Here is a 16,867-nt window from a genome sequence, read left to right as displayed (position 1 = left end):
TTGGCCACCAAGATCATGCGATTTGACGCCTTTAGACTATTTTTTGTGGGGCTACGTCAAGTCTAAAGTCTACAGAAATAAGCCAGCAACTATTCCAGCTTTGGAAGACAACATTTCCGAAGAAATTCGGGCTATTCCGGCCGAAATGCTCGAAAAAGTTGCCCAAAATTGGACTTTCCGAATGGGCCACCTAAGACGCAGCCGCGGTCAACATTTAAATGAAATTATCTTCAAAAAGTAAATGTCATGGACCAATCTAACGTTTCAAATAAAGAACCGATGAGATTTTGCAAATTTTATGCGTTTTTTTAAAAAAAAAGTTATCAAGCTCTTAACAAATCACCCTTTATTAGAAGTTTAGGAAAATTAGAGTCATTTTTACAACTTTTCGACTAAGCAGTGGCGATTTTACAAGGAAAATGTTGGTATTTTGACCATTTTTGTCGAAATCAGAAAAACATATATATGGGAGCTATATCTAAATCTGAACCGATGTCAACCAAATTTGGCACGCATATATACGGGAGCTATATCTAAATCTGAACCGATTTCAACCAAATTTGGCACGCATAGTTACAATGCTAATTTTACTGCCTGTGCAAAATGTCAACTAAATCGGAGCAAAAAATTGACCTCTGTGGTCATATGAGTGTAAATCGGCCGAAAGCTATATATTGGAGCTATATCTAAATCTGAACCGATTTCAATAAAATTTGGCACGCATAGCTACAATGCTAATTTTACTCCCTGTGCAAAATTTCAACTAAACCGGAGCAAAAAATTGGCCTCTGTGGTCATATGAGTGTAAATCGGGCGAACGATATATATGGGAGCTATATCTAAATCTGAACCGATTTCAATAAAATTTGGCACACTTGACTACACTACTAATTGTACTCCTAATGCAAAATTTCAACCAAATTGGGGTAAAACTCTGGCTTCTGGGACCGTATTAGTCCATATCGGACGAAAGATATATATGGGAGCTATATCTAAATCTGAACCGATTTCAACCAAATTTGGCACGCATAGCTACAATGCTAATTTTACTCCCTGTGCAAAATTTCAATTAAATCGGAGTAAACGATTGGCCACTGTGGTCATATGAGTGTAAATCGGGCGAACGATATATATGGGAGCTATATCTAAATCTGAACCGATTTCAATAAAATTTGGCACGCATAGCTACAATGCTAATTTTACTCCCTGTGAAAAAATTCAATTAAATCGGAGTAAAAGATTGGCCACTGTGGTCATATGAGTGTAAATCGGGCGAAAGCTATATATGGGAGCTATAGCTAAATCTGAATCGATTTCAATAAAATTTGGCACACTTGACTACACTACTAATTGTACTCCTAGCGCAAAATTTCAACCAAATTGGGGTAAAACTCTGGCTTCTGGGACCGTATTAGTCCATATCGGGCGAAAGATATATATGGGAGCTATATCTAAATCTGAACCGATTTCTTCCAAAATCAATAGGGATCTATTCTGAGCCAAAACACATACTTGTGCCAAATTTGAAGTCGATTGAACTAAAACTGCGACCTAGACTTTGATTACAAAAATGTGTTCACGGACAGATGGACAGACGGACATGGCTACTTTGACTCAGGAGCCCACCCTGACCATTTTTGCCAAAGACACCATGTGTCTATCTCGTCTCCTTCTGGGTGTTGCAAACATATGCACTAACTTATAATACCCTGTTCCACAGTGTGGCGCAAGGTATAAAAAAGAATAAAACAAAATAAAATAAAATAAAATAAAATGAAATAAAATAATACAAAATAATACAAAATAAAACAAAATAAAATAAAAGAGAAGAGAAGAGAAGAGAAGAAAAGAAAAGAACAGAACAGAAAAGAGAATTAGCACTTTTTTTTATTTTTTTACACTTTAGTGTCTTGTTCATACTTCTTATAACCTCAGAGCCACTTTCCTATACATTTTTCATATATAATTATATTTGGTTTTTCCAAAGATTTTGAGTAAAAGTTAAATGAACCCATGTCTATATAAAAACTAATTATCTCCGATCTAAATTTATTATTATTATTGTTTTTTTTTTTAATTTTAAAGATTTTTTTAATATAAATATTAAATGAGACGATAAATATTTTAAATAAAAATATTAAAAAAAATTATTTTCTTAACTGGATTTTTTGTTTTTTTTTTAATTTGACTAATAATTAATCGTATCAATTAATATTTAATATTAATACCCAGCAAAAAAAAAATTGGAAGTTCTTCTAAAGGCACTACTTTAAAAGAACTTCCAAAAATGTTCTCCCACAGATGTTCTTTATTTTAACTACACAGGAAGTTCTTTTGATTCAATTTTTTAAAACTCGCTTTTTTCATATATTTTAATAGGAAATTTTAAATTATTTTGTTTCGAATAGGTTAAAAAGAGAGTAAGAATTAATAAAATGGTACAAATTATTTAAATTTTGTCGAAAGAAATTCTAAATCCATTCTAGAAAAATTGGAAATTTTTGAAAATATTTGAGATCAAACGTTTTAGACAAACGTTAGAATGCATTAAAAATTATAGAAAAAAAAATAAAAATTATTTATTTGGCAAAATATGACACAATTTTATAAATCACATCCGAAACATAGAATTCGGGCTACACCTTAAGAAGTGATGCAAATTCAGTGCAGCGGCTGTTGAAATGGTCGAGATCCGTCCTATGACAAGCCCATGCTAAATTCATCGCTTCTGCGCCAATTTTGCATCACTTCGGGATCCAAAAAGAACATTTTCACTACTTTTTTTGGCGACGCTTTTTTTGCTGGGTATAATATCCCAACAAAAAAAGCGTCGCCAAAAAAGTAATGGAAATGTTCTTTTGGGATCCGGAAGTGGTGCAAAATTGACGCAGAAGCGACGAATTTAACATGGGCTTGTCATAGGACGGAAGTCCTCCATTTCAACAGCCGTTGCACTGAATTTGCATCACTTCTTTAGGTGTGATCCGAATTCAATGTTTTGGATGTAAATTTAAAAATTCTGTATTATTTTGTCAAATAAATAATTGTTATAATTTTTTTGTAATTTTTTCTAACGCTTGCTTTTAACATTGTCGGTATAGTGAAAGTGTTAAACGATCTATAATTTCATTATTTTTGTTGATTATTTTAATTTTAAGTAAATAAAATCGTTGGTTTTGTGGTCTTTACGAATCTGATATATAGGTCATTTGCAATGTCAATTGAATAGTCATGGAATTTACTGCCATGGGTGGTTTTAAGTGTCTGGCATAATTAAAAACTTTTTTTTTTTGAATTAATAAAAATTAATATGTAAGCATTTTTTTACGACATTGTCTTTTTTATCTCCCACTTCTTATAATATATCATAGTAAATGTGTAAATAATTCTTCCTACACTGAAAAAAAAAAACGTTTGCTTGAAGCCAAAGACTTTGGATCTTCACTTAAAAATTTTGATATTGAATGGGAGCCAAAAATGCAGCTGCTTTAAATTAAAGACATTTTTCAGAAATCACCCAAGCTTTTAATCTGGGTTCTACAATATTAAAATAAAAGAACAACTAAAGTTAACTTTAAAAATTCGAATTGTAATAGACCCTTAAAAAAAAATCAAACAAAAAAAAAATAAAATAAATAAATAAAAATTTTATGTCAATGATGCAAAACCCTTAACCCTTTGACGACGACGAGTTAACCGCTCGATAAATGTAAGTTTTTCTTGCGAATTCATATTCAAAACACAACTATTTACCAAGTAAAGTGTTGTCAAAATGTTAAAAAATATATTTCCTTCTACGAGAGAAAAACTACACACAAAAAAAAATTTTTCTGATTCAATCACGAAATTAATTGATCCAATTAATTTTTTAATTGAAATGTCTTCAATCACAGAATTGATAGTATCAATTAAAAAATTAATTGACAGTCAATTAAAAAATTAATTGATCCAATTAAATATTTAATTGATACTATTAATTTGTGTGATTGATTTTTATTTCAATTAAAAAATTTGTTGAATCATTTAAATTTTTAATTGAATATTTTTTAAAACTCAATTAAGATTTTAATTGGAAAAATTTTCGTGAAATTTTTTTCTGTGTATGTAGCCGAATTAGTCCATTTAAACCGTTACCTAGCCAAAAAAAATTTGAAGTTCTTCTAACTTTAAAAGCACTTCCAGAAGATACACTCCAATAATGTTATTTATTTTAACTACCCAGGAAGTTCTTTTAATTTATTTTTTTATATCTTGGTTTTTTTCATACTTTTAATAGGTCATTTTAACTTTTTTTGTTTCAAATACGTTAAAACCGCAGTAAGAACTCATAAAATGGTACAAATCATTTGAATTTTGTCGAAAAAAAAATGCTAAATCCAATCTGAAAAAAATGTGAATTTTCGAAAATATTTGAGGTCAAACGTTTCCGACAAGTGTTAGAATCCATTAAAAAATTATAAAAATTATTTGATCGCAGATTTTTTTAATTTACATCGAAAACATTGAATTCGGATCACACCTACACGCAGAGAAGGAATATGATCACCTCAAACATGTTTCAAGAGCAAAATTTTATTTTTGTATGGTGACCATGTAACATGTTTGTCACTAAAATGTTATTTTCTCGTCAAATATAACCTGCTTGCCGAAATCAGATACATGATTTCCGAGAAAATAACATGGTTGCGAAAACCATGTTACATGGTCACCACTCAAAAATAACATTTTGCTCTTAAAACATTTTTGAGGTAATCATATTCCTTCTCTGGGTGTAAAGAAGTGATGCAACTTCAGTGCAACGACTGTTGAAATGGAGGACTTCCGTCCTATGACAACAGCCGCTGCACTGAATTTGCATCACTTCTTAAGGTGTAAGGCGAATTTTGTGATATTTTAACAAATAAATAATTTTTAAAATTTTTTATGATTTTTAATGCATTGTAACGCTTATCTGAAACGTTTTTGATCATATATTTTAAAAAATTCCCAATTTTTCTACAAAAGATTTAGCATTTTTTTCGGCTAAATTTAAATAATTTGTACCATTTTTTTAATTCTTAAGTTGTTTTTAACTTATTTGAAACACAAACAAGTAAGGAAAGTCTAAAGTCGGGCGGGGCCGACTATATTATACCCTGCACCACTTTGTAGATCTAAATTTTCGATACCATATCACATCCGTCAAATATGTTGGAGGCTGTATATATAAAGGTTTGTCCCAAATACATACATTTAAATATCACTCGATCTGGACCGAATTTGATAGACTTTTACAAAATCGATAGACTCAAAATTTAAGCTGGTTAATGCACTAGGGTGGACCACAATGTTAGTAAAAAATATGGGAAACATTTAAATCTGAAGCAATTTTAAGGAAACTTCGCAAAAGTTTATTTATGATTTATCGCTCGATATATGTGTATTAGAAGTTTAGGAAAATCAGAGTCATTTTTACAACTTTTCGACTAAGCAGTGGCGATTTTTCAAGGAAAATGTTGGTATTTTTACCATTTTTGTCGAAATCAGAAAAACATATATATGGGAGCTATATCTAAATCTGAACCGATTCTAATCAAATTTGGCACGCATAGCTACAATGCTAATTTTACTCCGTGTGCAAAATTTCAACTAAATCGGAGCAAAAAATTGGCCTCTGTGGTCATATGGGTGTAGCTATATATGGGAGCTATATCTAAATCTGAACCGATTTCAATAAAATTTGGCACACTTGACTACACTACTAATTGTACTCCTAATGCAAAATTTCAACCAACTTGGGGTAAAACTCTGGCTTCTGGGGCCATATAAGTCCATATCGGGCGAAAGATATATATGGGAGCTATATCTAAATCTGAACCGATTTCAATCAAATTGTGCACACTTGACTATACTACTAATTGTACTCCTAGTGCAAAATTTCAACCGAATTCGGCCAAAAATCTGGCTTCTGGGGCCATATAAGTCCATATCGGACGAAGGTTAGGTTAGGTTAGGTTAGGTGACAGCCCGATGTATCAGGCTCACTTAGACTATTCAGTCCATTGTGATACCACATTGGTGAACTTCCCTCTTATCACTGAGTGCTGCCCGATTCCATGTTAAGCTCAATGACAAGGGACCTCCTTTTTATAGCCGAGTCCGAACGGCGTTCCACATTGCAGTGAAACCACTTAGAGAAGTTTTGAAACCCTCAGAAATGTCACCAGCATTACTGAGGTGGGATAATCCACCGCTGAAAAACTTTTTGGTGTTCGGTCGAAGCAGGAATCGAACCCACGACCTTGTGTATGCAAGGCGGGCATGCTAACCATTGCACCACGGTGGCTATCGGACGAAAGATATATATGGGAGCTATATCTAAATTTGAATCGATTTCAACCAAATTTGGCACGCATAGCTACAATGCTAAATCTACTCCCTGTGCAAAATTTCAACCAAATTGGGCCAAAACTCTGGCTTTTAGGACCATATTAGTCCATATCGGGCGAAAGATATATATGGGAGCTATATCTAAATCTGAATCGATTTCAACCAAATTTGGCACGCATAGCTACAATGCTAAATCTACTCCCTGTGCAAAATTTCAACCAAATTGGGTCAAAACTCTGGCTTTTAGGACCATATTAGTCCATATCGGGCGAAACATATATATGGGAGCTATATCTAAGTCTCAATCGATTTCAACCAAATTTTGCACACTTGACTATACTACTAATTGTACTCCTAGTGCAAAATTTCAACTAAATTCGGCCAAAAATCTGGCTTCTGGGGCCATATAAGTCCATATCGGGCGAAAGATATATATGGGAGCTATATCTAAATCTGAACCGATTTCAATCAAATTGTGCACACTTGACTATACGACTAAGTGTTAAGTTTGTACAAAATTTCAAGCAAATCGGTATAAAACTCTGGCTGCTGGGTCCATATTAGTGCATATCGGGCGAAAGATATATATGGGAGCTATATCTAAATCTGAACCGATTTCTTCCAAAATCAATAGGGTTCTATTCTGACCCAAATTAGGAACATGTGCCAAATTTGAAGGCGATTAGACTTAAATTGCGACCTAGACTTTGATCACAAAAATGTGTTCACAGACAGACGGACGGACGGATGGACAGACGCACATGGTTATATCGACTCAGGGACCCACCCTGTGCATTATTGCCAAAGACACCATGTACCTATCTCGTCTCCTTCTGGGTATTACAAACATATGCACTAACTTATAATACCCTGTTCCACAGTGTGGCGCAGGGTATAAAAAAAACTATAACAATTATTTAGCAAAATATTACATTTTGTGTCCTAAAAATTAGCTTGCATAATCCTTCATATTAGGTCAATAATATTTTCAGTGTAATCACTTTTAAATCAATATTTTTGTAGTTTTGACTTAGTCCATTTTAATTAATTTTATCTACACACAAAAAAAAATTCACGAAAAATTTTCCAATTAAATATTTAATTGAGTTTTAAAAAATATTCAATTAAAAATTTAATTGATTCAACAAATGTTTTAATTGAAACAAAAATCAATCACAAAAATAATAGTATCAATTAAGTTTTTAATTGGATCAATTGACCTTCAATTAATTTTTTAATTGATACTATCATTTCTGTGATTGAAGACATTTCAATTAAGAATTAATTGGATCAATTAATTTCGTGATTGAATCAGAAAAAAAATTGTTTGTGTGTATGTCCCGTTTATTATTAACATAAAATTCAATAAAGATTCCCAAGTTGTGGAAAAAAAAATTTAAAAAAAAACACACACACACATGCATACATACCTCTTCTTTATTTTAATTGATAATTGGCATCTGACAAGTGGTTGAATTCAAATCTCAAGCTCAAGAAGCAAGTTGAGTAGAATAGGGTTTTCAGATATGTGTTAATCCAATAAAATCACTTTTTTTATATAAAATTGAAATAGGTTTTTTCATATAACCCAATATCCGTTGTATAGTGAATTTAAAATTATGATTAAATTGAAAATTTTTTTTATAATATTGAAATATTTTAAGGAGTAATCATTAATTAAGACTTTTGATATATGACAAAAGTGTTAGATTCTCAAAGCACATATTCCAAACGAGGATAAAGGGATTTAAAAAAATTTTTTTTTTGTGGACGGAATTTTTTTTTTTTGTTTTAGCAGCGCAATTACGAAAAAACCAAAAAACTTTTGGCTTTAGTTTTTATTATTAATAAATATAATTTATTGTTATTGTTATTATTATTGTATTTATTTATTGTTTCTTTTTTAGGAAAAATTGATTTCAATTTTATTTAACAAAAAAAAAAAACAATTATTTAAAAATCATTGTTTTGTTTTTAATAACAATTTGTATTATCTCCCAATTACTGGACTTTTATAATTTCTAGTAGCTCACAGTTCGCGTCTGTCACTGACAATGTGTGGTTATATTTGTGGTGGATCTTCACCGTCACCAGGAACAATAAATTAAGAAAAGTATAGAACGTTAGTCCAAAACAGAATGGAGGAAAAGTGCCGCACACACAACATCCGAAGTTCTTTTACACTTATTTGTATAGTGTATTTTTCTTGGGGTTTCTTCTTTGTTAAGACATTCTTTAGATGCTCGTATGTTTTTTGTATTTTTGCTGTATTGTAGTATAGCGCGTTTTATGATCGAACGGAACTCGAAAACGAGACGTAACTCGAAAAGGAGATGTGCAGAAATTCTTGCTTAGTTTGTTGTGATTTTTTTTTCTTTTATAGTTTGTTTTTTTTTTTTTACTTTATTGCTGTTGTTCTCTTCCTCATATATATATTTTTTATTAATCTTCCTTTTTTAATGTTTAGTTTTACTCAGATCCATATGCTGGTGCTATGTGATGGAGTTTTATTATTTTTCTGCAATTTCAGATTTTCTTTACTTCTGTAGAATTGAAATGTGTTTTTGGTTTCCTGTACCACACACTTGAGTTTTTTTTTATTATTTGGCTGACTTCATTTCAATGCTCGAGTTTTATTATTGGATTGTTATGACCGCAAAATTAAAAAAATATGCACAACTCGAAGTTAATAGATCGAGGGACCGAATGGAATATTATTTTTCCTAAGGCAGTGGTGGTCTGTGTTTTTTTTTTTTATTTTTTTGTTTTTAAAGGGTATTCTTTAATAATTTCCAAGGCAAGTAAGGCACAATAAATATATATATTTTTTTGCAATATAATATGCTGGCGTAAGATTTTTTTCCAATACAAAAAAAAAATTGGTAAAAATATTTTTGTTGTTTACACACTTATATTCTTATAAGATTTTATATGTATAAAATATTATCAAAAAATAACAACCTTTTTCTTATAAAATTTACTTTTTAATTAAATTTTATTTAAATATTCATAAAAGAGTTCTTATAATTTTTGCAACACATTTATAGCATATATATTTTTTATATCGATTTTATACAAATTTACTTAAAATCCAGGCACCATATATAAAAATGTATTTGTATTAAATTGGTCATTTACATAATCTTTTGTAATGAATAGTAAATTCGTTACTTTATAGTAAATTATTTATTTTTTTTTAAGAAATTTAAAATTTATTTTCATTAATAATGTAAACGCGTATAAATATTCTTTTAATTTTTTTTTGTTGACCGTATACAATGCACGCGGCAAATCATTCGATATTGTATCCAATTCGATTTATCCGCCAGATACGACACGACACAACATTCCATGTGAAGAGTTCGCGTTTTACTAAAATATCTGAAGACACAACAAAACAGATACATTTGTTTGTTTGTATCTCGAGTGTTGAAAGATACTATGATTTTTGGTACAATTTTTCGTACACATAAAGTGTTGCCCTGTCCAACGCAACATTATGTATCAACATGTCTCTGTGGCATACAACATAAATGTTTAGCGATATGACCAGCAACATATTATAAAGAAGTAAAATATTGAAATTGGCAATGTAGTTGTATACGACTGAGGTAAATACAGGGTGGCTCATATATATTGCAAAAAACTTCACTGACAGCTGAAACTTCCAGTGAGACTTCATAAATAAAAATAAAATCTTAACAAATTTTTCTATAGAAATAAAATTTTGATATAATTTCTCTATAAAAATAAAATTTGGACAATATTTCCTATAAAAATAAAATTTTCTATAGAAATAAAAATTTGTGACAAAATTTTCTAGGGAAATAAAAATTTTGACAAAATTTTCTATGGAAATAAAAATTTTGACAAAATTTTCTATGGAAATAAAATTTTGACAAAATTTTCTATATAAACAAAATTAAAAAAAAACAAGTAAGGAAAGTCTAAAGTCGGGCGGGGCCGACTATAATATACCCTGCACCACTTTGTAGATCTAAATTTTCGATACCATATCACATTCGTCAAATATGTTGGGGGCTATATATAAATGTTTGTCCCAAATACATACATTTAAATATCACTCGATCTCGACAGAGTTTGATAGACTTCTACAAAATCTATAGACTTAAAATTTAAGTCGGCTAATGCACTAGGGTGGAACACAATTTTTGTAAAAAAATATGGGAAACATTTAAAACTGAAGCAATTGTAAAGAAACTTCGCAAAAGTTTATTTATGATTTATCGCTCGATATATATGTATTAGAAGTTTAGGAAAATTAGAGTCATTTTTACAACTTTTCGACTACGCAGTGGCGATTTAATAAGGAAAATGTTGGTATTTTGACCATTTTTGTCGAAATCAGAAAAACATATATATCGGAGCTATATTTAAATCTGAACCGATTTCAATCAAATTTGGCGCACATGACTATATTACTAATTGTACTCCTAGTGCAAAATTTCAACCAAATTGGGCCAAAACTCTGGCTTCCGGGGGCATATAAGTCCATATCGGGCGAAAAATATATTTGGAAGCTATATCTAAATCTGAACAGATTTCAACCAAATTTGGCACGCATAGAAACAATGCTAATTCTACTCCTTGTGCAAAATTTCAACTAAATCGGAGTTAAAAATTGCTCTCTGTGGTCATATGAGTGTAAATCGGGCGAAAGCTATATATGGGAGATATATCCAAATCTGAACCGATTTCAACCAAACTTGGCACGCATAGCTACAATGCTAATTCTACTCTCTGTGCAAAATTTCAACTAAATCGGAGCAAAAAATTGGTCTCTGTCGTCATATTTGTGTAAATCGGGCGAACGATATATATGGGAGCTATATCTAAATCTGCACCGATTTCAATAAAATTTGGCACACTTGACTACACTATTAATTATACTCCTAGTGCAAAATTTCAACCAAATTGGGGTAAAACTCTGGCTTCTGGGACCGTATTAGTCCATATCGGGCGAAAGATATATATGGGAGCTATATCTAAATCCGAACCGATTTCAATAAAATTTGACACACTTGACTATAGTACTAATTGTTCTTCTTGTGCAAAATTTTAAGCAAATTACGGTAAAAATCTGGCTTCTGAGGCCATATAAGTCAATATCGGACGAAATATATATATGGGAGCTATATCTAAATCTGAACCGATTTCTTCCAAAATCAATAGGTATCTATTCTGAGCCAAAACACATACTTGTGCCAAATTTGAAGTCGATTGGACTAAAACTGCGACCTAGATTTTGATTACAAAAATGTGTTCACGGACAGACGGACATGGCTATATCGACTCAGGAGCCCACCCTGAGCATTTTTGCCAAAGACACCATGTGTCTATCACGTCTCCTTCTGGGTGTTGCAAACATATGCACTAACTTATAATACCCTGTTCCACAGTGTGGAGCAGGGTATGAATATAAAAAGAAAATTTTAGCAAACTTTTCTATACAAAATAAAATTTTGTTATAATTTCTCTATAAAAATAAAAATGTGAACAATATTTTCTATCAAAATAAAATTTTCTATAGAAATAAAATTTTGAGAAAATTTTCTATAGAAATAAAAATTGTCAAAATTTTTCCATAGAAATACAATTTTGAGAAAATTTTCTATAGAAATAAACATTTTGACAAAATTTTCAATAGAAATAAAATTTTGACAAAATTTTCTATAGAAATAAAATTTTGACAAAATTTTCTTTGGAAACAAAATTTGAAAACAAAAATTATAAAAATAAAATTTTAGCAAACTTTGCTATAGAAATAAAATTTTGATATAATTTCTCTATAAAAATAAAATTTGGACAATATTTTCTCTAAAAAAAATCTATAGAAATAAAATTTTCTAGAGAAATAAAATTTTGACACAATTTTCTTTAGAAATAAAAATTTCGACAAAATTTTCTATAGAAATAAAATTTTGAGAAAATTTTCAATAGAAATAAAATTTTGACAAAATTTTCTATAGAAATAAAATTTTGACAAAATTTTCTTTGGAAACAAAATTTGAAAACAAAAATTATAAAAATAAAATTTTAGCAAACTTTGCTATAGAAATAAAATTTTGATATAATTTCTCTATAAAAATAAAATTTGGACAATATTTTCTCTAAAAAAAATCTATAGAAATAAAATTTTCTAGAGAAATAAAATTTTGACAAAATTGTTTATAGAAATAAAATTTTGACAAAATTTTCTATAGAAATAAAATTTTGACAAAATTTCCTATAGAAATAAAATTTGACAAAATTTTCTATAGAAATAAAAATTTGAAAAAATTTTCTATAGAAATAAAATTTTGACAAAATTTTCTATAGAAATAAAATTTTGACAAAATTGTTTATAGAAATAAAATTTTGACAAAATTTTCTATAGAAATAAAATTTGGACAAAATTTTCTATAGAAATAAAATTTGACAAAATTTTCTATAGAAATAAAATTTTGACAAAATTGTTTATAGAAATAAAATTTTGACAAAATTTTCTATAGAAATAAAATTTTGACAAAATTTTCTATAGAAATAAAATTTTGACAAAATTTTCTATAGAAATAAAATTTTGACAAAATTGTTTATAAAAATAAAATTTTAACAAAATTTTCTATAGAAATAAAAATTTGACAAAATTTTCTATAGAAATAAAGTTTTGACAACATTTTCTATAGAAATAAAATTTTTGACAAAATTTTCTATAGAAATAAAATGTTGACAAAATTTTCTATAGAAATAAAATTGTGACAACATTTTCTATAGAAATAAAATTTTGACAAAAAAATTACAAAAATAAAATTTTAGCAAACTTTGCTAAAGAAATAAAATTTTGATATAATTTCTCTATAAAAATAAAATTTGGACAATATTTTCTATAGAAATAAAATTTTCTAGAGAAATATAAAAATAAAATGTTGACAAAATTGTTTATAGAAATAGAATTTTGACAAAATTTTCTATAGAAATACAATTTTGACAAAGTTTTCTATACAAAATAAAATTTTGTTATAATTTCTCTATAAAAATAAAATTTGGACAATATTTTCTATACAAATAAAATTTTCTATAGAAATAAAATTTTGAAAAAAATTTCTATAGAAATAAAAATTTTGACAAAATTTTCTATGGAAATAAAATTTTGAGAAAATTTTCTATAGAAATAAAAACTTTGACAAAATTTTCTATAGAAATAAAATTTTGACAAAATTTTCTATAGAAATAAAATGTTGACAAAATTTTCTATAGAAATAAAATTTTTACAAAATTTTCTATAGAAATACAAATTTTGACCAAATTTTCTATATAAACAAAATTAAAAAAAAAAATTAAAAATAAAATTTTAGCAAACTTTTCTATACAAAATAAAATTTTGTTATTTGTTATATATATAATTTTGTGGTAACATTTTCTCCCAATTATGGTAGACTATTTTTGGCTCGAGTGACAACCGTGGATGCAACACATATTGAAAAATTAGCGTGGACTAAAGCCATTGAAGTTCCAAAAAGTGCAAGAGTTCGCCCATGCACAAAAAAGTTAGACTATAATCCCAAAAGATATTTCAAATAAATTCCAGGGAATCGTAAAAATTCCAGAAAGAAAAAAGAAAGATTCTTATTTGTGTTCTTAAACATTTTGTATAGCAACATGTTGCTGATAGTATAATGTTTACAAACTTTTAATTTCAAAACATTGCCGATCAATGTTAACTAACATGGTCATGATCGTTGTAACATTTCAAACCGTCATTTTCAAATCGACTGTATTTCGTGACATTCTCATGGCGTCAATACTTCATAAAACAATAAGCTGATTATGACAATAACTTAAAAGGCAATCTAGAGAACCCTATCCTTAGAAATCATAGACCAGAAGCATTTGTACTTCTAATAGTGCTAAATACTTAACAATTTTTTCACATAAACCCACAAAATGATCACTGAGAACAGATACAAAACAGAATGGTAGGTACTAACTGCTCAAATTGGTAGAGAGGTAAAAGGTCAGCGACATGATGCAGCATAGATTCACAAATGCTAATATGCTGAAGGTGTCAATTATAGTAATAATAAGTAAATGCTATGGAGAACGGCAAATGGTGTGGAGGTGTGGTTAGGGGGTAAAAAAAAAAATAGAATGGCAATGAGTATGTCGCACAGTGGAGTTTAGTAATTGAAAATGACACAAGAAAGAAATAAGTCATCCAGTTTAGCCGTAAGAGACATATAAAGCTCCGAACACAAGAAAAAATTCATCGAAATATTTCCAATTAAAAAGTTAATTTAATCTGAAAAACTTTTTCAATTAAATAATTAATTGATACAATTAACATTTTAATCAAATTAGAAACATTAAGTCAATTAGGTCCATGATTGTAAATTTTCACATTTTTAATAAAAACATTAATTGATGCAATTAACTTTTTTTATCTCGGAAAACTAAGTAAGTTATAAAAATTATTGATTTTTTTTTTATTTTTAATAAAAAAATAATTGATACAGCCAATTTTTTAATCAAAACAAAAACACAAAGCCCAATAGGAATGTGCTTGAAAATAGTTACACCTTTAATTAAAAAATTAATTGATACAATATTTTATTTAACAAACTAAGAACTCAAAGTTAGCTAAAAAACAAGTAAGGAAAGTCTAAAGTCGGACGGTATTGTATTGGGGGCTATATAAAGGGTGATTTGTTAAGAGCTTGATAACTTTTTTTTAAAAAAAAACGCATAAAATTTGCAAAATCTCATCGGTTCTTTATTTGAAACGTTAGATTGGTCCATGACATTTACTTTTTGAAGATAATTTCATTTAAATGTTGACCGCGGCTGCGTCTTAGGTGGTCCATTCGGAAAGTCCAATTTTGGGCAACTTTTTCGAGCATTTCGGCCGGAATAGCCCGAATTTCTTCGGAAATGTTGTCTTCCAAAGCTGGAATAGTTGCTGGCTTATTTCTGTAGACTTTAGACTTGACGTAGCCCCACAAAAAATAGTCTAAAGGCGTCAAATCGCATGATCTTGGTGGCCAACTTACCGGTCCATTTCTTGAGATGAATTGTTCTCCGAAGTTTTCCCTCAAAATGGCCATAGAATCGCGAGCTGTGTGGCATGTAGCGCCATCTTGTTGAAACCACATGTCAACCAAGTTCAGTTCTTCCATTTTTGGCAACAAAAAGTTTGTTAGCATCGAACGATAGCGATCGCCATTCACCGTAACGTTGCGTCCAACAGCATCTTTGAAAAAATACGGTCCAATGATTCCACCAGCGTACAAACCACACCAAACAGTGCATTTTTCGGGATGCATGGGCAGTTCTTGAACGGCTTCTGGTTGCTCTTCACTCCAAATGCGGCAATTTTGCTTATTTACGTAGCCATTCAACCAGAAATGAGCCTCATCGCTGAACAAAATTTGTCGATAAAAAAGCGGATTTTCTGCCAACTTTTCTAGGGCCCATTCACTGAAAATTCGACGTTGTGGCAGATCGTAAGTCTATTCATGATGAAATGTCAAAGCATACTGAGCATCTTTCTCTTTGACACCATGTCTGAAATCCCACGTGATCTGTCAAATACTAATGCATGAAAATCCTAACCTCAAAAGAATCACCCTTTATAAAGGATTGTCCCAAATACATACATTTAAATATCACTCGATCTGGACAGAATTTGATAGACTTCTACAAAATCTATAGAGTCAAAATTTAAGTCGGCTAATGCACTAGGGTGGAACACAATGTTAGTGAAAACAAGTAAGGAAAGTCTAAAGTCGGACGGGGCCGACTATGTTATACCCTGCATCACTTAGTAGATCTAAATTTTCGATACCATATCACATCCGTCAAATATGTTGAGGGCTATATATAAAGGTTTGTCCCAAATACATACATTTAAATATCACTCGATCTGGACAGAATTTGATAGACTTCTACAAAATCTATAGACTCAAAATTTAAGCCGGCTAATGCACTAGGAACACAATGTTAGTGAAAAATATGGGAAACATTTAAATCTGAAGCAATTTTAAGGAAACTTCGCAAAAGTTAATTTATGATTTATCGCTCGATATATATGTATTAGAAGTTTAGGAAAATTAGAGTCATTTTTACAACTTTTCGACTAAGCAGTGGCGATTTGACATGGAAAATTTTGGTATTTTGATTATTTTTGTCGAAACCAGAAAAACATATATATGGGAGCTATATCTAAATCTAAACCGATAAACCAAATTTGGCACGCATAGCTACAATGCTAATTTTACTCCCTGTACAAAATTTCAACTAAATCGGAGTAAAAGTTTGGCCACTGTGGTCATATGAGTGTAAATCGGGCGAACGATATATATGGGAACTATATCTAAATCTGAACCGATTTCAATAAAATGTGGCACACTTGATTGTACACCTAGTGCAAAACTTCAACCAAATTGGGGTAAAACTCTGGCTTTTGGGACCATATTAACCCATATCGAGCGAAAGATATATA

General features: G+C 29.8%; 1 protein-coding gene across 2 annotated transcripts in view; it reads right to left on the bottom strand.

Moving 5' to 3' along the window:
- Positions 1 to 16,867, bottom strand: part of klar (klarsicht) — a 609,907-nt gene that overhangs the window by 438,810 nt on the left and 154,230 nt on the right. The window lies entirely within an intron of this gene.

Source organism: Haematobia irritans, chromosome 4, assembly GCF_050003625.1.
Source record: "Haematobia irritans isolate KBUSLIRL chromosome 4, ASM5000362v1, whole genome shotgun sequence".
Taxonomy (NCBI): Eukaryota; Metazoa; Arthropoda; class Insecta; order Diptera; family Muscidae; genus Haematobia; species Haematobia irritans.
This window is presented reverse-complemented; position numbering and strand designations above follow the sequence as displayed.